We start from the raw sequence: 22,472 nt of genomic DNA, 5'->3' as shown, positions 1-22,472 counted from the left end.
CACATATGTGTCTAAATCTATTCCTTTCTTCTCTGCCCTGCTCACTCCCCACCAGTCCAGGCAAGGGTTTGGGACTCCTTGCCTCTGGGGTTCCTCAGTCCATGTGGTCAGTCTCAATTACTGCACCACCTCCAAGGCTTACTCCATCAAACCCCTGACTCTCCTTCCAGAACATTCCACCTCCCTTCTGCTAAGCCAGCTGGACTTCTGAGTATACACAAGATCAGGCCTCTCAATTCCTTGAAACGTAATAACAAACACATATTTAACTAGTTTTAATCCCAAATGTCACTCAGATTACCTCTGCCCTTCACAGCCTAACTTCCTCTCCTCCCACTAATTTCTGACACTGTGGTTTTGGCCCCACCATCCCGCAGAAACTGCTTTCCCGACCTGAGAGTCACAAATGGCCTTAGTGTTCATATCTAATGGACGTGCTTCAAGCTTCCATCGTTATCTTACTTCTCTGCAGGAATGATACTGCGCACTGCTTCTTCCTGCTTGAAGCTGTTTCTTTTGCTTCCCCTCTAAATTCTTTGCATTCATCTGGCTGTTCTTCTCAGTTTCCTTTGTTGGTCTTTTTGCTCTCCCCTAAAATGCTGCTGGGCCCCAGGGTTCCATTGTCAGCCATCTGGTTCTCTTTCTTTCTGTGTGCTTTGTGAATGATCTTGCTCAAATCTATGGCTTCTCTATTTCTTGTATCTTTGTAGCTTCCAAATCCAAGGCTTTGTTCCAGCCTGTCTGCCAAGCCTCTGCCTTCCTCCCTTCTGTTTGTGTGTTCGTGTATCTCGGGATCAGCACGGCTGCTCTCGTTGACATCACCACCCCTTCTTAAGTCCCAGCCGGTCCTGCCCTGGCTGACGTGTGGAGCTAAGATATGGGAGCTCATGGCTCTTGTAAACAGCTCTCCAAGTGATAGTATCATTGTTCGCAACCAGGCAGATAAAAAAATGAAAGACAAAAACAACCTGAGTGACTCAATTTCTGCTATTTGTCAAGCCCTTATAGAAGAACATATTAGAATTGCCCCCAATTAAATCAGGCTGTTTTACAAATAAGCTAAAAATGAATTAGCTCACCGAGCATATAGATGTCTCCCATTCCACCCCCATTACCTGGTAACTTTGAAACTCTTAAGGCTTTTTGTTCTCAGAATGTGAACTTAGCCAGAATTTTTGGGCTAGAGTTTACCTGGTGGCACTGGAGCAAGAGCAGAAGATATAATCATTCCCAAGGTCAGGAAATAGCATGGCAGTCATCTTTCTTAAGAGTTTTGAAGTAAGACTAGTTTTCCTGTCAGGAAACCAAAGAATAAAACATCTTAAAATCAACTCTCAAGACACTTAACATCCATTTTATACTCCAGGAAGATTTCAACCAGCTACAAGTGTATAATTTAAAAATTCAGCTTATTCAGCAGTGTGAATATGGAGAAGGTAATTGTATGTCACCAATTTAGAAACATCAATTGGAAGAGAAGTTATCCAAGCTCCCTCATGGTTTTTAGGATAAGGTTAAAGAGAAGGAAACACGTTTTATAAATATGTGAAGAAAGGAGGCTAGGGTTATTTCTGTCCACTGTTTATATTTAATTGCCTCTTTTATTCTAACACTACACTATTGTTGCTATTTGAGGCTTAACTGCAACCTACGATAAACAAGGAAATGAACAAACCCCACCTCTAAACTGTCCTACTGAAGTTGATTTCAAAAACTCTCCAATGGAGGTTCTTCCACAGAGGGAGAATCGTTGACTTTTTGTTGCCTGGATAAGCAATTTTAAAAATAAGCCTACCATCTGAAGGAACTCAAACTCAACGGTACCCTCCAAAGAAGATACTCATTGGAAGTGGAGTAGCTGATTTACCATTCCTTCTTCTGTAGACTGAACACAGATGGGACTTTAATCAAATATAATTTTAAGTGACACCAGCTATTAAAACGTTGCTCTGTGTGAAAGTAAGACTTTGTGACTGAACATATGAACAGACATCTTCAGGCCTTCCATTCATTTTCTTTAAATTTCCAAAAACAGATTTTCCACAGCCTAGGAGAAGAACAGTCCTTAGCTGCCCGGGGACCACCATTAGCGGTACCAGCGAAGTAGTTCACTCTCCCGTCTCGTTCAATCCCTGCTCTCTGTGGCACTGGTGACAATTAACTGTAATTGTAATGGCAGCCGGTCTGATGGAGACTCTGGGCTGTTAGGGATGGAGCTGAAACCACTATACACTCATTTCCCCAAAGACCATGGACCTTCAGGGGGTAATGACTTTGTGTCATTATATCCAGAGCCAAAATTCAGCTGATAGACTAAAGGTTAACAGTTCTATTTCCCATTACCCAGCAGCCCAGGCTTGTAGTTCCTATTCATGTTGTGGTAGTCTCAAATAAGTTCTGTGTCAAATTTCCTGCTTGAAGCTTGGAAGACTTTCTCTTTAGTGAGAAACAGCAACCCCCCCCCAACCAGGAAAATAAGTTTTAGAATGGGTTAAACAAAAGAGGAGGGTACTCCAGAACAAGGCTAAAAGATAATATAACATTTTTGATATATATAAAATGAGGAAAATAAAAACATAAGTATATGGCAGTTCCAACAGGAAAAAAACTAAACAACCTTACTTACTTTTTCTCTGTTACAGCTTACATCACTAGCTAGAAAGACTGTAACATTTTTCTTTTGCATTTCTTTATGTAACCACCCTTACAATAGTATTATGTAAAACAGGCATAAACATATATGGTTTGTTTAAAACTAAGCATTTCGTTATAGTCCAGGGATTACTATAGAAAGTTGGTAAATGGATCCCTGGGGCCACAGAAACCAGATTTTTTTTGGCTCCCATCAGACTCATTTCCAAACCCCGTAGGGGTTTATCAAGCTGGCTTTTAAGTGTCCTGATCCGTTCAGACTCCAATTAACTTGTGCTGTTATATCGGTTTTAATTCAAGTCTGTGTTGCTCATCTCCCAGCAAGAAGAAAATCAACATAGGAAGTGAGGTTAAAGTGGTGGCTGGGAATTTGTTAAAAAAAAAAAAAAAAAACCAACCAACCAACCAGAAAGGTCCCCACAAGAAAGTTAAAACATTCTAAGTTTCTTTGACTATTACAAGCAGAATCTGATAATCGCACAGTGCCTGTGCTCAGGTGTGACAACAAAAGTAAACGTTCACCCGGTGGCTTTGATGGAATCAGGGATCATGCTTGGCAGGCCTGCTAGAGGCAAACAGTCTTTTACAGCACACATCCAGGGGCTGAAGAAGAACTTGGGAGGGCTGGTTTTCTTTACTGCCACCCTGTCCCTTTTTTCTGCCTTGTATTCACATTTTTTCTCATTTCTATCCTATGAAGTCAACTCTGAAGCTGCTGAAAGAGGATTGACTTTTGTTTCCATCAGACACCTGGTCATCCTTAGCCACAATCAGCTTTATTTAAATCCACAGCTGGCTTCAAAAGGGAAAGCCAAGAGGGGTGAGAAAGAACAAGGAAAAGCGTTAAACAGCACCCAGACAGTAGGTAGGCAACTTGGAAGTTTTTACAATGGGAGATTGATTCCCCAGCAGCCAGCTGAACAGATACTCTAAAAGAGACCCAGGCTTGAGTCAATCATGAGTAGTGGAACAACTACACCTGGGCATGTACTTTAGCAAGTCTTAAACGATGCAGCCTCTGACTTCTTTCATGTTTATTACATTTCTTTTGTAGAAATCCTCATTACATTAAAAAAATTATGTTGTATGCATGGAAGTTTATAATTTTTCCATCCACGCTCTGATGTGATGATTTATAAGAAATATAAATATTTGATTCTTCAGACGACCAAGATATATTTCTCATAGATAGTTGGTCTTCATTCACAGTCCCTAGCTGGTCCCTAGCTAGCAGGTTTGGGTTCCCCAAACCCTTGAAACTTCCTAAGTGTTGAGAGCCATAAAGGTATCTCTTGCTATGTTAATGAGGTGACTTTTGGAAAGCACCTGAGGATGGGGCTGGATTGCCAGTGGAGCCAATTAGGTGATTTCAGCCTCACACCCTGACCTCCAGGGATGGAGTTCAAGCATCAATGGCTAACGATTTAATGAATCTGGCCTGTGTAACGAAGCCTCCATAAAAACACAAAAGGGCTGGGTTTGGAGAGTTTTCAGGTTAGAGAGCTTGTGGCATTTTGAGCCTGCCCAGCTAGGTCTAGAACCTTGATTGGTGGTAGAAGCTCCACCCTGCTCAGATAATGGCAAGAATAGTATCAGTGCTTATGTGCCTACTTACTTAGTACTTTACTAATCATTTTACTTGCCTTATCTCTATTTTCACAACAGTACTATAAGAAAATGTTTTCTGAGGCTGCTTATTGGTGAAATATCCAATCCCTTTGTTTAACTGGTAAGAAAACTGAGGATGACTGCCTCTATGTCACGTTTTAGCCAGTAAGTGGTGGCATAGTGGGGACTCAATCGTAAGATTTCTAGTTCTAAAACCATTAATCCTTACCCAACACTGCTCTCAGAGCATATCTGAAGACCTACTTTATCTGATCATCAGATTCCTCAGTTTAACAAGGAGATTGGATGATATCATTACCCAGTTCTGAAATGATCTGATCAAGCCCTGCTAACTTAGTGGGGAGAAAGGGGTGCTCCTGAGCCCTTTCCCATCAGCTTACTGAAAACCCTGACAATTCCAAGATGTGGAACAGCAGCAGACAGCTCTAATCTCCATTAAGTGGGAGTTTAAGATCTACAACCAGATCTCAGTCTTGTGGTTTGAACTCCAGATGCATTTGAATAATTATATCCATGAACTTCTCATATATCTGATAAATCTTAGAATATCTGCCTTGCTATCTCAAAACAAGAACTCCTCCCTAGATTCTATGTGCCAGCTACAAGCCCTGTCCTTCTTTGCCCCTTGGAACAGGACTCCTTAGATGAGTGGTCTCAACTTGCTACCACTGTTGTCTCCCATTTGTTTCTCAGCCTACTCTAATTTGACTTTGACCCCATCAATCCAAAGAAATTTCTTTTGTCAAGGTCACCGACAACCTCCTTGATGTTCTTCATCTGGTCAGTCCTGAAAAAAACCTATAGCACCATGAGACAGAAGAACAGGTAAGAAAAAGCAGAATCTGTAAATCAGAACAACAATTTATGAACTATCTTTACTGAATCTCTTAAGCCAAGTGCAAAAGACAAATGCACATCATTAGACATACACATTCTTTAAATAGATGCACATTATTTTCCATAAACTCTTATTACCACAGAAGTTTCTTTGCTTTATACTTACTGTGTTAAGGAGTATGGGTAGTTTGGATTTTACTTAAACAAATGCACCCTCCAGTTTAACTGTTGGTACCTATCAGTCTAATATTTACTGAGGTTATATTAAATTTGTCAAGGCTACCTAAGCTAAATAAGATTCCAACATTTTGTAGCCATGGAGCTCATCTAAATTGTCTTATCTCCTCAGACTCAGGTAGGAAAACAGGTTAGAGCGTTAATGATTCACCTGCTGTTACACAGCTGGTCTTGATAGACCTGGGACTAGAAGCCAAGTTTCAGAGTTCAAAGCCAGAGTCCCTCTGTAATATCATGATGCTTTGATATATTTCAAAACAGGAGTGGATTTGACAATGAGATATGCTTTTTATAAGTCAGTTAGTGATAACAAGATAATGCTTAAAAAGGAGAAATTTAAATCTCTCTCTAACTCACCTATTCCCAACCCAGCATATATTTTGGCCACTTGGAAAGTAGTCCCCAGTCCTTTTTTAGATAGGTAAACTACAGTAATTAGGTTTGCAAATGTTTTACCGTCTTAAAAATTAGATTAACTCAAGGTTATACCATTAATAACCACTTTTATTCAATTGCATCCCAATAGGCTCTCATGAGTAGCTAGCAAATAAATGGCAGGTGGAATTAAAGCTAATGTACCGGGAATTTGGCCTAACGTAGTGTGTTTTAGTGATGGCTGGCCTGCCATTTGTCTTCCCCAGTGGAAGTGGAATGTGTGCTTGTCAACGTCATCATAATATTCCACAACACAGTAGTTTATTGATGTACAAGAGGCAACTTAGATGTTTCTTAAGACACATTCTCATATTGCTTAACTTTTCTAGTAAGCAAATTAAATATTGGCAGTGAATTTTTCTACGCCACAAAGTTTAGAAACCAATTTTCCTAGATATTCTTGGTTGGAAGACCAGTAAGGGACAAAGCTTTTCAACCAAATCCCAAGCATCTGGCCATGAGCCAGCTACTAGCAGATTGGACCACACTGGTAAGATGAAAAGATGCTTTCTTTAGATTGAAGAGATTAGTTGTATAAGTAAACTGAACTTCTTTTCTATTCACTTGAAACATGGCACTACACTTAGGATGGAGTTGGTATATCCTTGACCAAAATCTTGTTTTAGGTTCTGAAATTAGCAAAAACAGGAAGACAAGGAGAAAGCTACCCTACTCCATTCCCTGAAGACCAGAACAGCAGGTGTGCCTATTTTCAGAGGTAAGTGAAATATTTGCCAAATCATTTGGCACATACCAACTCAGAATGTGCCAAATTACCTGTCAAGGCTAAACAGCCTTTTTAAAAGAAAGATAAATGTCCTTCCATACATATTTGCATGGATCCACAGTGCCATCCAGTGGCTCATTATGTTGGTCACAAGTGTGCAGGGTTCCAATCGCCTCCTAGGGTTTCAATCCAGGCTGAGCACCCTTGCCTTGGCATTGGCTTCTTTGGTACCCAAAGACTTTGGGGCTTGGTAAGGGGAAGTGGATGCATTTAAAATGAGCTGTGTTGGAGGAGTTGCTGTCAGGTTTTGGTACCCTGTCTGTGGTGTCCTGAGTGGGAGTAGCCTATAGGATTTTTCTGAAGAGCAAATGCCCATGTACCTTCTTCTATTGAATTTATACCAAGATTAACCTACTCAACACCCCCAGATCACTGTTTTTAGTACATAGCCTTGCTAACTATAGGGGACTGGGCCAGCCAGAGTATGGCAACATATTCCATTATAATTCAACTTGGTAAACAGTCTTAAGCTTTTAATTATCCAATTTCTCTTTTAAAATGCCTTAGAAGGTTGAATTTCTTTTTTAAAAGAATACAAGGAGTTTTGGGCTATATAAGCTGATGAAAAGTAGATAAAGAGGAAGGAAGGTAGCAAGTGAAGGAGGAAGGAAGAGCAAAGGGAGGAAAGAGTCAGACTTAATTATCTTTTGTTGAGACAACTCAAGGGTCATAGTGATACTACCTCTTCTATTATCAGTTTCCAGAAACGGGAGGGCAAACAGGGATTTTGAAAGGACAGTAGATCATATGGTGACAGCAGCAGCTGCATGTTACTGTTAAGAAATAGATTCCTTTTTAAGTAGTAGCTGTGCAATGACAAGCGTGGAGCTGGACCAATCAAATAACAGAACTCCTTTAAGCACACCTTCCAGGTTGGCTATAAAGAAGCAGAGCTTTCACTAAAGAAACAAGAATCTGAATAGGAATTGTTGATCAATACAAATAGGTTGATTCTCTTTCCATTGGCTTTCCCAGCATCTGCCTGCAATTGACAGACTTGTAATATGGCTCAGCTTCAAAATCTCTAAACTTGTCAGGCCAAATTTAGACATTTCAGTTTTGTCCCTTCTTTAGCGTTTGAAAAAAATCCCATGAAGAAAATGTGAGCTGCTCTGATGAGCAGGCTGTTTCCTTCCCAAGTAAATTTAATTCATATGGTTCCAATCATAGTAGACCTAGGTAAGCCATATCCACTGGGGGCTATACCCTTAATTTTCCACTTGCTATTTAATCTTACTTGGTTTTAGTACATCATTTAAATAGAAATGAAGGGGGATCCCTGGGTGGCGCAGCGGTTTGGTGCCTGCCTTTGGCCCAGGGCGCGATCCTGGAGACCCGGAATCGAATCCCACGTCGGGCTCCCGGTGCATGCATGGAGCCTGCTTCTCCCTCTGCCTGTGTCTCTGTCTCTCTCTCTCTCATAAATAAAAAAATTTAAAAAAAAGAAATAATACATAGATATTTTAAAATAAATAAATAAATAGAAATGAAGGAATCTTAGAAATCCTCAATGAGGCTGATAACCCCAATTTAAAGATACAGATACTGAAGCCCATTTTCCAGTTGACATCTTCTAAGTGAGTGCAAGTTTAAGGCCTAGAGTAAGAAGACCTAATAGAAAAAGAGTCCGTTTCTTTGACATTTTTAACAGTAAAGCAATATCTCCAAGTTTGGTATCAACAAATACATGATCTAAGAGCTTGGTGAAAAGATAGGAATAATGTAATTACATCGGCTTCCCCTCTTGGTACATTCCAGGAGTGGGTATGGAATCTTCAGTGATAAATAAAATGACCTTCCCATTTGTTTTGTGGAAATAGGAGATTCTAGATTGCCTCGCTCTGCTTTTCCCTGATGTCCATAGTGACATAGTTAGACTGACTCATTTAGACTTTGAATCCTTGTGGTGGGAAACTTGTGGTTTTCTGGATTCTTACATATGAGCTAGAGAAAGGCTTTTTTAAAAAGTTGAGGGGTATAGTTTGTGATCAAAGATTTGGGAGAATGATATTACATGAATGTATTCTGAAGAGCAGAACCTCAGTTGGTAAGAGACATGGGAAAATTTTCTAAAGAAACTATAATTAGGCTACTGGCTGCCAAGAATATCTTGGTTAGCAGGTTGCAAATGATTCCATATTGGAAGAAGATTTCCTGAAGCTTCAGCCATTGGAGAGAATGATGCTGGTTAGCAAAAAATAAAGAGAGCGTCCTTAAAGTGACAATTGAGATCTTGTATTCTACTTGAGAGTCTTTGAACATATGTAGATACACCAAAGATTACTTGAGTACTAATAGTACAAATACCACTCTAACCAGCTCAAAATAAAAGACTAAAACAGAAATCAGAAAGACCATTCAATGTTGATAGATGTCATCTGGCAATCACAGATACCCATAGGCATAAAGTGAAGCCCAATTGGGCTTCATGGGACCGGAAGCTTGGGATCCAAGAGTCAGAAACTGAGATCCCAAGATCTCTCTCCCTGTCTTTCCCAATCAGTATATGTTTATGGAAACCTATCCAAGAATCAAACATAAAAGGGTTCCATTCCTGTAGAATCTGGCATTCTAGCCTGTCTCTTTTTCTCCCACATCTCTAAACCTCACTGCCATCTGCTGTTCCATTTCTTAACAAATGAACTTCCCTGATTTAATCTCAAGTACCCTATATCTTCAACAGGAATGGACTTTGGCTTACTGTATTACAGAATCTGCTTCTGATTGTTGATGACTTTCAGCTTGTAGAGTGTACCAACTAAAACGTTATAATTAGCTATTTCATGGATTAGCTGGCTTTGGACTGGAGGTCATCCTTGATCGAGGTTATGAGGTACAAGTGTTGGTAGCCCAGGCTGATCTCTTGATCCAAAGTCATTAATGGATCCAGTTATTAATGGAATCATTAACACATAAAGTTCTTAGAAAAATGGACCATTGTTGAAGGGGGAGATGCCAACATATCTATGAGTAGATTATATATTTTATTTCTCTTCATTTATACAAACTTGCTTTGCTAAACATTAGGATATGTCCCCGGTTAAATCTTCCTTTGGTATCACCAATTTTAAGATGATAGGATCAATTTCTGCCAAAATTTCTATCATTTTAATGTCACTAGCCAGTCTTTGTTGGTTAAAATTGGGAGTTAAGTAGAAATTTCCCTTGTTGGTGCCTTTAACTTCTAAACTATGAAATTATCTACAAGACAAGGGAACAATTGGCCAGGTAGGTCCTCTGCTTTTAGCAGAATGGTGCTTCTAGCATATGTCTGGCTAGAGTTAAGAAGAATGTGAGCCATCTTCAGCCTATGGCAAATTTGAGGAAAACATCATCTATATTATAGACTGAGATTTTAGGACTCTATGCCTAGTTTTGAGGTTACAGCAATGGTATATGATCAGATATTAAATTTGATTTCTCCTTCCTCTTATTCTGTGGGAAATGTTCTTTGGGTCAAAATTAAGTAATCATCAATTTTGTATTGAGAACTTTGCAGAAGATCTGGTAATGTGTTCATCCTTTAGATGCCATATTCAGGACAAACCTTTATAAGTATGTGTAGTATGTGCATCTTGTTGGCTATAATGAAGGCTGAACTAGATCATTCTGAAGTGAAAGTAGATGACATTTAGGGAGCAGAATCACAGACAACTGCTATCAAGCTCTTAAATATTATGGATCTTTTATTTCAACTTCACAAATACTGGCACATAGACATCCACCATGACAATCAACTTGTCACATTGGTACAGCTGTTACACATCTGTCTGATGTCAGGCAGAATAATTTCTTCATCAGATTTGTCAGAATAGTAAATAATCTGTTGCTGATGACAGTAGAACCTGCCTTTGCGTGGAAAAATATGGGCTCACCAGAAGACCACTAATAATCTGGGCAAGTTTAGGACCTTTGAAACAAATTATTTGTCCTACCGATAGTATTCTTGAGCAGGTAAGTCTCTAGAGGGCTGAATTGAGAACCTTTTCCCATAAAATATGTGTTTCAAAATACCTGCTTTTGCTCAAAAGGATAGAACTTATTTTTCTTATGATTTTATCAGCCATAACCAACTGTAGTTTTAAAAGAGCTTTCGAAGTAGCTCCTACAGGAATGATCTCATTGAGTCTCCACAATAACCCTGTGAGATAGAGCACTTTTTACTGCCATGATTCAGTATATGAAGATACTGAAAGGCTTGAGAAATTAAATGACTTTCTCAAAGTCCTATGCCTTGTTTGTATGCAAAATAATTAGAACTCCTTCTAGGTGTTCTGACTCTTCACCCAATACTTCACCACAATATTGCATTTTCTGTCCTGTAACATTAAGCAAATCTCACTTAATAGTTTCTCTTGGTCCAAAATGGCTGCCCCAGCTCCTGCCTTCTCATTTGCTTCTCAGCCATAAAAGCAAGGTAGATCTGCTTACCTTCCATTAGGTTAAAATTCAGCCACTTGGCCACACAGCAGTTAGGTAACCCATAAAATGTACCTTGTGTGTGTGTATGTGTGTGTACAGCCATGAGCCCTGCTAAAATTTAGGGTAGTCTATTAGAGGAAGAAAAGAATAAGTTTGAGGAAAAAAATTAAGAGTCTGTTACACAGTATCCAAAGAGAATGCCAAGCAAAAATGGCCTCCTGGTGAGTCTAATCTGGTGTGATAGAATTTTAAGAGTAGTGTTTTCTGGGATTTGTATGAGGTCTTCTAAATAATTCCTGGAAAGACCAGACAATTGCTTTCCTGAACTACTCGGTTTCCAAAGAATTTTAGTATACACAGTTATACAGCTATTTGGAATTTAAAAAATTATATATCTCAAACATTCCATAAACATTTAAGTGAAGCACATGATCTGATTTTAATATAGAATGAACAGGTTCATATTACTGGGAGGGGCAGGGCCATGTGAAGAAGTGGACGTTGTGCCCATGTCCATTTCAGAACAAAATCAATGGGATCCCTGGGTGGCGCAGCGGTTTGGCGCCTGCCTTTGGCCCGGGGCGCGATCCTGGAGACCCGGGATCGAATCCCACGTCGGGCTCCCGGTGCATGGAGCCTGCTTCTCCCTCTGCCTGTGTCTCTTCCCCCCCCTCTCTCTCTCTCTGTGACTATCATAAATAAATAAAAATTTAAAAAAAAAGAACAAAATCAAGAGCTTTAGTTCTCTTAACATTTTTTCATACCTCTGATCTCCTGTTCCCCCACAATGTTGGATCTTGAAGCTCTTGCTCTTGGCACTCACTGGGAAACAAAGGTGTATCAGAGGACCTTCAACATTCTTCCATTGGTAGGGCAGTTTTGAAAGAGAAATTCAGGAGGCCCAAAGAGAATGCCTAATGAATGATGAGGGGCCAAGAAAGGTGGAAGCTGAGGAAAGAATCTATTTTGTGAAAGAACTGAGCACAAGGAGGGGAAGTGCACAGCTCACCATGATGGATGATATGACATTTTTTTTCCCCGGGTTCCTTTCACCTTTTTGCAGGATTTTAGTTTCTCTCAGTTCAATTTAAATTCACTCCCCGTCTCATTGTAATTGCTGTCTTCTATTCAAAATACATTGAATATTCTCACCTTGCATCTATTCAATAGATCTTTCCTGGTACCCCTTTCATGGCAACTTTGTATGTGTGTGTACATGTATAAAAAAAATCTTATGACGTGTCCTCTGGAATCATTCAGAGTCAAGAATGCTGTGTTCCTTTTGGGGGGAGTTTCTCGGGCAGCCCCAGTGACAAAGCAGAGGAGTAGTGAGTGAGAAGAAATTCCTCCTGCTTCACCAACTAGAGCCCTGGCCTGCCATTTCACAAAGCCTTGCCTTTCTCACTCAGCAGAGCAAAGCAACAGCCCCCCAGGGCAATCTTGTAATTATACACAGCTCTACTCTTACAAGGCAGTATGCAGATTGAGATCATTTATCAACTCTTCACTTACCTAGGATGATTATTTTAAATACGGTAAAATTTGCTACCAAAAAAAAAACCACAAAAAACAAAAAACCCACACACACACAAACCGAATTGTTCCTCCCACTGAATTCATTTGGTCTGAATAAGAGTATATTTGAGTAAAGAGCTCAGCATCCAGACAGAAATAAGTCCTTTTCAATAGCCCTGTCTTTCTTATTCCAGAGCATAGATATTTGTTTCTGATGTGTTATTGATGAAACACCCTAGCTCTGGAATGCCTTAGAACCTCCTGTCTCCTGAGTTTCAGATATACTAGAAAGCGCATTGCTTCATCCACCATGAATAATGATGCAAGCAAGAAAGCATCTTTATAGACCATAGAGCTTACATGCTTCAAGATCATGTATGCCAGATCAGATCATGAGATTACATACATCCCAGATCAGGTGAGCTGAGAGTTAAGACCCCCTCATCCCAGGCTTGGGACCCAAGTACCCCCATAACTGCTGGCTTCCATTGTGGCTTTTTCTTGTAGAATGACACAAAGTGATGTGTTCTTGCCAAGGATCTTGGGGTACTGACTTTGTCTGGTTGCTCATTTTCTAGTTCAACTTACCATAGTGGTCCAACCCTAGGAATAGGCCTCTAGCTTTGAGTCTTCTCCTTAGTTTTTCTATTTAGTCCCTGGTCCCCTGTAAAATTGGACCATACTGAAACCTTCCCTTGTTAGAAAACCAGGATGCTGTCTTTTTCCTGTCAGTGTTCTTTTTTTTTTTAATGTTTTATTTTTATTTTTATTATTTATGATAGAGAGAGAGAGAGAGAGAGAGAGAGAGAGAGAGAGAGAGAGAGGGGGGCAGAGACACAGGCAGAGGGAGAAGCAGGCTCCATGCACCGGGAGCCCGATGTGGGATTCGATCCCGGGTCTCCAGGATCGCGCCCTGGGCCAAAGGCAGACACTAAACCGCTGCGCCACCCAGGGATCCCCTCCTGTCAGTGTTCTAAGGCTGGAGGAGTCATGCCACTCAAACACAGATTCCCAAAGAACAATGGCCCAGTCTGTTAGGTATGGAACCTCAATTGGTATAAGAAGGACAATAGTTGATATTCGCTGAATGTACATACCATAGAATTTCTGTTGGTAACAGGGTTCCATGTGTGTTGGTTTTGATCTTAACCTACCTTAAATATAAGTAATATTGTGGTCAGGTGGTGTCCTCTCTGCATTTAATTTAGGCTAATTCAAGTATACATGCTCTCTCAAAAGCTAAAATATATAAGAAGACATTATCTGTACATAATTCTTTTTTTTGTAAATTTATTTATTGGTGTTCAATTTGCCAACATATAGAATAACACCCAGTGCTCATCCCATCAAGTGCCCCCTTCAGTGCCCATCACCTAGTCACCCCCACCCCCGCCCACCTCCCCTTTCCCCACCCCTAGTTCGTTTCCCAGAGTTAGAAGTCTCTCATGTTCTGTACATAATTCTTAAATATTCTATTTACTCTATGTACTTTGATGTACTCTTTGTATTATATATTTATAAACATGTATTCCGTTAATTAAAACCATAGGCCTAGCACTAACTATTCCTAAATAACTCCTGCATTTCTAGGCAGCCTTTTTGGACTGTCTACTGAGCTATGTCAAGACCCCACCCCACTTAACCTGGGCCACCAGACAAATATCCTCAAGTTCTTGCTCATATATTTTCCTACCAAATCCATAGCATGATGGCTGAGGAACCAGATGACCATATACCAGCAAGACCATCATCTTATTTGATCCTCCAAGTAAAGTGGTGAAAGATACTTAGATCTGTTAGACACCACCTTTTTAAGTGGCTCTAAGCAGAGGGAAATGGTCAGAGTTTTGCAGCTAACTATAAACAGGCACTATTTGAATGCTTTACATGTAGATCCAGACATTTTTTTTTATTATTTTTAGGATTTTATTTATTTATTCACAAGAGACAGAGAGAGAGGCAGAGACACAGGCAGAGAGAGAAGCAGGCTCCGTGCAGGGAGCCCGATGTGGGACTCCATCCCAAGCCTCTGGGGTCACACTCTGAGCTGAAGGAAGACACGCAACCACTGAGCCCCCCAAGCATCCCAGGAGAACCAGAATATTAATGACTCCTAACTTCATTCTGTTCTGGATTCTTATCCTAGCTACACCTAGAACTAATTGTCATGAGTTTGAGCAAATCACCTAACCCTTCTAGAACTCATTTTCCATTCCTGTGTCCTGAGGTGGTTGAGCCAGAGGATCTTTCTTGTCCCTTTCAGGTCTAACACCTTGTAGCTCTTTCCACAAAACAATTTTTTCCACTAGGCATCTGGCTCCTGTCCTTGCCCTAACTCAGGCCAAACGCTTTCTAGAGAGCTTTAGTGCATGACTTGTTGGGGAAGTCTTCCAGCCAGCCTTGGTGGTGGTTCCACACCACATCCTCCTGTGCTCCTGGTAACATCAGGGGTCTCCCACACTGTAGCGAGCCCTGTCTGGAATGAAAGCTTTAGTGGGCGTCACTGAAGAAAATGACCTCTTCCCTGTCAAGCACAGTGGAATGTGTTTTTGTATATTTTGATTCATTTATTTCACATCTCTTTACATAAATCCAAAAGAGAGAAAGAGGGAGGAAAGGAAGTCAGACCACAGAAAGATTAAATGTTACAGAAGGTCAGTTTGAGTTTGCTTCTGGGTATAAGAGAGCTTCACAATGGAAAAATTATGATAGATGTGTCTAACATTTCATCTGTAAAAGACTCAGACTACTTAAGGCCAGGGGTACCACACACAGAGCTCTTGCATGTGGGCTTCCTCTTCTGTAACTCACACCCGGGGAATGTGGGTGAATCTGAAAACAAAACTTGATAGGACCATTTACTTGCTCTTTGCATTCAAGCTGCTCTGGGACCAGATTTTTTCTGACTTCTCTGAACTAACACATTTCATCAAACTGACTTGATGTGTGGCTCTCCCCAGCCGTTAGCAGACCATCTCCTGGGACTGCCTAAAAGCAGATTACCCTCATGCTCCTTTTGCATCCAGATGAAATCCAGTTCAAGAAAACAGCAGGGCAGCTAGCTTTAAAGGGGAAAAGCAAAGAGATTTTACCAGAGAGCAACCAGCTCTATAAGGAGCAGAGGAGAAAAGGAGGGATTTGGCCACTGCTTTGACGGACTCTAAGTGACTCCTCAGGACTAAGAGGCCAGTCAGCCACCTGCTGCACACAGTGTCCGGTTGCCCTGGCAACTCCCCCCATGGTCCTTCTGGATGCCTCTCTCTTTTCCTAACCTCTTAGAGGCTGAAAATCCTTTCTCTTTCTCCCTGCTCCCACTCTTCCAGGGCACTGCCTACTGGTAGACTCACAGCTATTACAACAGCCTCTTCTGGACTGTAAGTTCCTTGAGAGCAGAGATTGGGAATCCCCAGATAACTACTGACTAAATATAAGTTAATATAGACATGTATAATTTTTTTAAAAATGTATCTACATATTAATATGTATAATTGCCTAGTGCCTGGAACACAGTAAGGACTTGATCACTATTTGGTAAAACAAAAAATGGAGGGATAAGTGAGACATGCACTCAGTTTCTGAGCTCCTTGCTATTCTCCCATCCTATGTGCTTTTGTTTTTCCTTATTATTGAAAAGAATAATATTATTCCATTTATTGAAAAGGAAAAAATCCTAAAGTCTCATCAGCTCAGGCTGGCATAACAAAATACCTGAGACTGGGGGCTTCAACATGGACAATGATTTTCTCACCATTTTGGAAGCTGGCAGTCCACAATCACTGTGCCAGCATGGTTGGGTTGTGGTGAAGTTCCTCTTCCGGGTTTAGAGAGGGCCACCTTGCTACGTGCTCACAGGCACTTCCCTGTCTGCCTTCAGTGGGAAACAGAGCTGGCTTGAATCTCTTCTTAGAAGGTGCACTAATCCCATGATGGGGGGGCTCCACCCTCATGACTCTTCAAACCTAATTGCCTCCCAAAGACTCCATCTCCAAATACCATCATGTTGGCAGTTAGGACTTCAATATATGAATTTTCCAGAGGGGAGCGATGTACCACACACACAGATACTCTGTTTTTAACGTCCCAGCTAGCCTCCGCCATATGTAGTAGTAGTAGCCTCATTGCCACTTCCCTTCTTTTGCTCCCCCATTGCTCATCTCTTGCATTTGAGGAGTGCAAATAGAATACGTGGGGAGGGGCTGGCGCACCTCCCTCCCCTGCATGCTCTGTGCAGCAATTACCTTCTTGAGAGTATCTCTCCACTAGCAGATTAGAAGTTCAAAAAGACTCTGCTCTTTGCTGACCTGAATAGAATTGTGGCAGCTGATAAGGCAAGGCATCCATGGGCTCTGCAGCTGGAGGCTGGTTAGGGAAGGGCTGGGAGCTGGTTCTGGTTCCCAGCATCCCTGGGCACACAATCTGGTGGATTATTGACAGTGCTGAGTGATGTGGTTGGCATTTATTAGTTTTCAATAGCTGCTATAAAATGAACTTCACGCCATCTGCAAAATTAGGATTCAGAAGCGGCCCTGGATATTAAAATATCTATGGCTGCCCCTGCTATTATATAAAATTTTACATTTTATCAGCTCCCCATGAGACTATGAGTATAAATTAAGATACATATTTAGAAGGCAGTAAATAAACTTAGGAAAGCAGCAGAAAAATTAATGAATGGACAGAAAATTGCATATGGGAGGAGAAATAGTTTTTCTACATAGAGAGAAGCTAAAAGGGATTTAAACTTTCTCCTGTCACTATCATTAACACAGTAATAGCAAAAATAATATACTAAAATTCATAAGAAAGTTTTTTAGTAAAATGGACAAACAACTCTGTAACAGATCCAGCAAGTGATAGACTTCTCCCATCCAGTTGGTCTATAGAACTTGTCTCATTCAGAAGCATCCTATAGTATTCTCTCCAAAAGAGCAAATGTTTTAATCAAAAGAATTCTATAGCAGCCGCTCCAAACCCTTATTCTAATGCCACCCAATTTTTTTTTTTAGCATGATTATTCTACGTGTCACTTTCTCTTTGCCCTACATTCCTACTGAAGACCCAATCACAGCATGATTCAAGGATGCAGTAGTAAATCAGGGCAATCACTATCTCTACAAAGTGGCAGGCAGGTATGACTCAGAGACTGATCCTAGACAATCACCCATTGAATGAGTGGTACTCACTCTGGTAGTGGCCCTCAGGCAAGACTGCTGGTAAAGGGACAAGCCCCTGGCTCTGGTAAGATTTCCAGGAAACTATAGTTCTTGCATTTGTCTGGAAAGTTCCCTCCCATATCCCTCCTTCTTCATGCCGTTAGAGATAATACACAGAAAAGATGTCTCTCATCTTTTCTAGCAAGGAAATGCTGTGTCAACCCATATTTATTTATGAAGCCTGTGATCAGGTCTGTGCCTCAGAGCGAGTGGGTGTCAGAGTATGCTTCTGACAGTAATCAGTCTTCCCTCTGCCCCACCAGGCTGGCCCTCACAACCAAGTCGGAGTCAGACATGCATGGGGAGAGGAAGCGGTGGGTTACAAAGACGAATATTTTCATGTCACGGCTGCCCAGGATGAGGCCACCACTCATGCCCGCACTCCCACTCCCAAACTGCTCTTGACTTCCACTGCACTTCTACATCAATCAAGTCTGGCCTGGGGACGCAGGGCTCTCTGGATGAGTCTTTGAAATGCTGCTTGTACTAATGGTGGTCAGAGCCTTAGGAGGCCATTCCCTGAAGTATCACTGAACTGAAACATAATCCAAAAGATAGAAAAGGCTTTGGCCTACTGCTTTATATTAGAACAAAAATAATCATGGTAATAGCTTGCCTTCTCCTTGATACCTTTCATTCAGTAATATCAAGCAATTTGTACGCAAGTAATTAAGAAAACACTCCTTTGTGGTAAGTTGCCAATTTAGCTCCCATTTTAAGGAGAGACAGAAAGAAGCTTAATGATTTGCCCCAGGGGAGACCCAGAGTAGGTAGCAACAGCATTGGGTATGTAGTGATTTGTGGCATAAGATCTCTCCCTATTTGTCTCTAATCCCCAATATTGGGCTCACAAAATTGCTTCGGAGCAGAGTTGGCCTTCAGTCTCTTGGGTGGTGTTGCTGTGTTCTATTCAAGAGCCGCCTGGTTCTGCTACGGAGGCAGCTGCATTTCATAGCTGTTGGTGAATATTTTCGTACTCTCCTTTCATCACATGATGTATATCATTCCCCTTGCTGGCATTTCCAATCACTGAGAGCAGCAGAACCACGGAATGAATTGCAGCACTGTAATTTCTCCCCCTCATTGATTTGGGGGAAGGGAGGGAGGGGGCGAGGAGGGGCACCAGGAAGGTGGAATGGTCCTTCAAATTTCCCAACCGCAGCACCATCCTATGTTCCTTGTACCACTGTACCACGGAACTGCTTATACAAGCTTTCTCTCTTCTATTTGCCTGTCTTCCGCCAGTCTCCTTAGCTGGCCCACACTGCTTCTTCCCGTGAAAAACTGGAGTCTTCAGAGACCCAGTGGATGGTGGGGGCAGGCCGGGGGAGAGGGGTGCCAGGAACCTGAGTAACCAGAGTGCAGGGCACCAGCCTCTGCCTGCCTGTGCTCTTGCTTCCTCCTGCTCATGAGCTCTACTGTTGGTCAGAAAGTAGTTTTGAATGGAGAGTAGGAAATGCCATTTGGTATTAGAGAAGGCATCGTTTGATGGTAGTGGTCGTTATTCGTAATTAGCCTTTTCATGTTGAAATGCTAGGTATGGAGGCTGCTGTTGCTGCTGCAAGATACGTCATTAAATTTCTATCTCGTTCATGTGAAATTTAAGCTGACAAAGGGGAAAAGATGAGATTGCTTTTAAATGCATTTTTCACTCTGAGGCCGACCACGAACTTGGAGGATTTGGAGTGGAGGTGTAAAAATTCTTGGTGAAATACACAGAACTTGGAGATAGAAGATAGAATTTATAACTGCTATTAAAATGGTTGCTGGGGTTCTTGAAGGTAACTGTGAGCTGTTCTTAAATACCTTCAATAATTATAGCAGTAATTAGCACAGGTAGGCACACATGAAAGTGTAACATGCAAGTAGATAAATATACTGGCAACTGTATCAATAAAACACTTGCAAACATAAATTACTATATAAATGCTGATTAATTACAGAAGCAGGCATACTGGATGGGATGGTTATTCATATTACTGCAAATAGAAACAGGCAAGCAGGCAGTGCAGTCTTTTGAGAACCTGGCTCCCTCCTGCCTCCTTTCTTCAGCCTCCTGCAGTGGGTAGCCACCATCAGGGAAGGTGAGGCCTCTGCTCCTCCACTGTCCACCCTGACAGCCACTAGCCACATGTGGCTGATGAGCACTTCAGATGTTGCTAGTCCCAGATGAGATATGCTGTACATATAAGACAGATACCAGATTTAGAAGGCTGAGTGTGGGGAGGGAAAAAAAAAAAAGAGACAAAGACAATGTAAAGTGTCCCCTTAATAATTTTTATATTGATTACAAGTGGGAATAATATTTTGTTTTTTTTTATAAATTAATTTTTATTGGTGTTCAATTTACCAACATACAGAATAACACCCAGTGCTCATCCCGTCAAGTGTCCCCCTCCGTGCCCGTCACCCATTCACCCCCACCCCCCGCCCTCCTCCCCCTCCACCACCCCTAGTTCATTTCCCAGAGTTAGAAGTCTTTATGTTCTGTGTCCCTTTCTGATATCTCCCACACATTTCTTCTCCCTTCCCTTATAGGGAATAATATTTTGGATAGCTGGAATTAAGTTTTATTTTACCTGTTGTTTTTACTTGTTTAACATGGCCACTAAAAAATTAAAAAATTTTATTTGTGGCTCAAGCTTGAGGCTTGAAGTATGGTTTGTGTTTATTTTTAATCCAGGCCATTTTATTTAATAAAATTTTACAAAACTCAGTGCCTCAGCCACACCCAGAGGAACCTCAGTTGCAGGCAGAGAGGAAGGTCAGACACAGAGAAGTGCCACCCGGAAGGGCAGTGGAGCAAGCGAGCGCTCACAGGACTGCCATCAATCCAGGGCACACACCTCCCCTTTCCCACTGGTGTGTGCCCTGGATTGATGGCAGTGTGCTCAGGACATGCTGAGCACCTGAATGGCTGCCTCCTGGTGACAGCCCCAAATGGGAGCCAGCCCACCCTGGTGCATCCCCTGCAGCCAGGCTTGGGGTCCCTCACCAGGTGCCCCAGGGACCAGCAACACCTACATTGGGCTGGGAGCCCCTGATGCCACCTTGGTACATGTCAGGCTGGGGCAGAGCTCCTGGGGACCCCGGGCACCCCATTTCCTCTTGAGACTAGCTCTGCTGAAGGACACACTCTTAAAGTGATCAGACCCCAAACATGCTCCAGTGGGCACAGGACAGGTTTGCTTAGGGCATCCTAGGAAACTGACTTGGAATTTGAGAAACATCCCCACAAAATAGTTCAGGTTGCCAGTACCAAACCAGTAAGAAAATGTAAACTTCCTCCTACAAAATACAAAGTACACCTGTTTTAGCAAATGTCACTATTAAACTAGGTCATTTTTAGGTTACATGAAACAGAAATCATGTTTTTTTCCTTGGAATCGTAATTTATTGCCCATTTCAGGGTAAGGGAGTTGAAGCACATTTTTATTGGATTCTGCTGCTCTGGGCTATTGAACCTGTTTGCAAGGCAAAGCAAGGCAGAGAGAGAGAGAGAGAGAGAGAGAGAGGAGAGCACCACCAGGGCATCCTGCTGCTCTGACTCACCTGCCTGTGAAACAAGGGAGATAAGCTGAGGCTATTTCTCAATGTTGGAAAGGATGGTGGTGAACCAAGGAGGCAGGCAACCCTCAGCCACCCCAGGATGACCACCTTTGTGGGCACCAGACACTTAGTAATAGAAAGAGGTTTGATATTTAGGCTGTTTATCTGTAAAAGGCAGAGGAAGCAAACCATGTGATTATCCTTCAGCATTTTGGTAGGCACCTATCTTACTGCCAGCTAATTATTTGTGAGGAAACGGGGCAGGAGCAGGCCTGAGCGGGGCTGACCTTGCAGTGGAAAAAGGAAGTGCTTGTTAGGGTGAATTCTGTGATACTGGCCTCAGAATTCACCACATGCTTGGCTTGCAGGGCACCTACTGGTCTTGAATTTGTCTTGAAGAGGACTTGTAAGAATTCATTCATAAACTGTACTACCTGGTACAGAGTTTAATTGTTGATGAATATTGATAGTTGTGAATTCTGGGTTATGGTGCTATAGTCTGGGCTGAGTTACTGAAAGCACTTGAATTCTTGCTTGCATAAGCTTATGAACTTCAGAAGGCTGTAACTATGCACAATTAAATTAATTAGTGCAACACCCTACAATTGTGTGCAAATCTGGTATTTGAAGATTAATGCATTTGACATGTATAACAGAATTATAAACCCTTAAATGTCACTTAAACTCAGAAACCATGAATATGTAGACTACATGGAACTGGAGGCCTCTCCTTCTGACATGACAGCCCCGTGGGTCACCAAGTAGAGGAGACTATTTTTGAATGTCCCACCTTTCTTAGAGATGTTTATCTTTCAAAGCACTTTGTGCTCACCTGCTCCAATCTCACCCTGACCCAGATTGAGCAATGAAGGATGTAAGACCCAGAGAGAAAATGGTTTTGTCCGAGATAACATAACCACTGGCGACGACCGTAGGACTCAAATAAGCCCAGCCAGGCCCTCTCCTCACAGGGTGGTCTCAGGGCCTCAAGACCTAGGGGAGGCTCACATACTCTAGGACTGGACACGGAAATGTCACAAGTCAGGTCAGCAAACAAGTCTGTGCCCCTCCCTTGTCAAACACACCTTCCTAGTGGCCCAGCAGTTTAGGCTCCAGGATGTGATTGTGAGGATTCTCTGGATACCCAGAATGGGACCCGGAAAGGAGATGCAAGCTCTGGAAGGGCATGTGCCATG

This window comes from Nyctereutes procyonoides, unplaced genomic scaffold (assembly GCF_905146905.1).
Source record: "Nyctereutes procyonoides isolate TBG_1078 unplaced genomic scaffold, NYPRO_anot_genome, whole genome shotgun sequence".
In the NCBI taxonomy this organism is placed as follows: Eukaryota; Metazoa; Chordata; class Mammalia; order Carnivora; family Canidae; genus Nyctereutes; species Nyctereutes procyonoides.
Note: the sequence above shows the minus strand (reverse complement) of the source record.